The following is a 2,108-nucleotide window of genomic DNA, read 5'->3' on the forward strand; positions in this document are numbered from 1 at the left end:
ATGGTGCAAAAACGATACGGTTTGACCACGCAACAGAGAACTGATCTGGCAGTTGTTACTGATGCTTAATTGTCTGCTTTATGTAGTGGTGTACGGTGCAGCACAGTCAGCAGGGACACCTCTGGTCACCTCACACTTTAGATTCCTTCTGGCGGGTAGGAAGTTTTTGCTCCGTCGGATAAAGCAGTGGAGAACACCTAGAAAGTCTGCTTCTAGCTGTTAGGGACTTCAAAGGTGAATTTCATCTTCCAGATTTTTCAACACATTCTTCTGTACAGAAGGCCTAGGCAAACTGAGTGAATGAATCCTATTTCACAACGGCGTGTGTCGCATCGAAGATGTTTGTGATGTTAAATCAAAATAAGAAGGCATTTAGATCCTCAGTGTTTTAGTATGGGCTTTAAGACAAAGGACCACATATAGCAAAGGATTTAGATTTCTCTTATTTAGGCCTTTATCTCCCTACTGGTGTCTTGAAGAAGTCGAGATCTCACATAGGAGTTAACAGCCTAAACACTCTGTTTGGGCTGGGCCTTAAATACCTTAGTAGTTGTAAACCTAGGAGTCAATGGACATCAGCGGGACTCAAGTACCTAATCTGTCAAAATCACTTTGGCAAATGTAACCTGGCCATGTGAGTTTTATAGGATTTGCCACAGATGATAGTGAAGTCCAAGTGCCTTGGACAACCTGGGCTGAAAAATAAATACAGTCTGAGTTGCTGATGCAAACACAGTTGTTGCTAGCCAAGGCTACACTAACATTTTATGACTTACGGGATAGACAGAAAGATTTCTGTGCTTCTTCAGGACTTCCTGCCAACATGTATGTACAGAAGACATGGGTAAACACAGCAAAACTGATATATGTTATTGAAGATGTAGCTCTTGATCTGTGTCTGCAGCAGAGAGACAGAAGCAGAGCGAAGGTAAACTTCAAAGCTAATGAAAAGCCTCTACGCTGGTTTAGCAGAAATGCCAGTATACCTGATTCTAACTTGAGACACCTGGAGCTGGAAAGAGCTGTAGAGGCGGACACCTGTAGAGACTGGCTCAGATCTGACATGAGCTGAACTGTGTCCTGGAGATGTCTCTGTTTCTTTCCGCTGCCTGTGACAAGAGCCTAGAATAAGTAGGTTCCTAATCCAGGCAGCTCAGTTGTGCCAAAAATAAGTGTGCCTGTAAACACAGGCATGACTGCGGTGTCCCAGCATTAGCATATGCTTGAACACTTTGGGAGCACAGAGGTTCCTGGGGTGCCAAAGCAGCAGCAGAAATGGGGGCCACATTAACTTGTAAGATAAAGTAGCCTGCTGGAGCCCTCTCTGACCTCCCAGAAAAGGGACCTGAGTCAAACGTCCTGGCTTGGGCCACCCCCTGTTGTCCGGCTTAGTTGGGATTTGTTCATTCCTTTTTTTTCCTTTCTCCACCCTCCTCCCCACACCCGAAGGAGCAGCTCTACCAGCTGCAACAGCAAGGAGAAAAAAAAAAAAAAGCTTACAGAGTCTCCCAGGGGTTAAAGCCCCCAGCCAGGGTACAAAACACCGGAGCGGCCCTTGGGCAGATTCTGCGTGGAGGATTAACGCGCTGCCTCCTGCCACGGGTACCTCCTCCCTGCCAGGGCGCAGGCCGCGCTGCGAAACCCCTGGGAAGGAAGAGCGACCGCCCGCGGCCCCGCTGCGCCCCGCAGGGCCCTTCCGCGCCCCGCTCACACCCCACGCGGGGGAGGCCCGGGAGGGGGCGGTGCGGGCGGCCCTGCGGTACCTGCTGGCTGCCGGGGCAGCAGCCTGGGACGGGCTTCCCACGCCCCCGCCAGCGACGGTGTGAAGCAGGTCAGCGGGCCCCTAGGTCCGCGCCTGCTTTGCCCCTCTGTCTTCCTGCGGGGGGGGAATGTTAAAAAAAAAGAGAGCGGAGCGGAGCCGAAAGGCCTCCGCCTCCCGTTAGATGGCGCTACAGACTTTACAACCACGTGTAAAAAAAACAACAAAAAAAGGAATAATAAAAAAAGCGCCCTTCTTTTTGTCCGAAACGGGGAGAAACGACCCCCGAGCAGGGAGAAGCGGCCCGACGGCGGCTGCCGCGGGGCGCCCGGCGGGCATCCTCCGCCAC

The sequence above is a fragment of the Apteryx rowi genome, unplaced genomic scaffold, assembly GCF_003343035.1.
Source record: "Apteryx rowi isolate R43461 unplaced genomic scaffold, aptRow1 scaffold_268, whole genome shotgun sequence".
Classification (NCBI taxonomy): domain Eukaryota; kingdom Metazoa; phylum Chordata; class Aves; order Apterygiformes; family Apterygidae; genus Apteryx; species Apteryx rowi.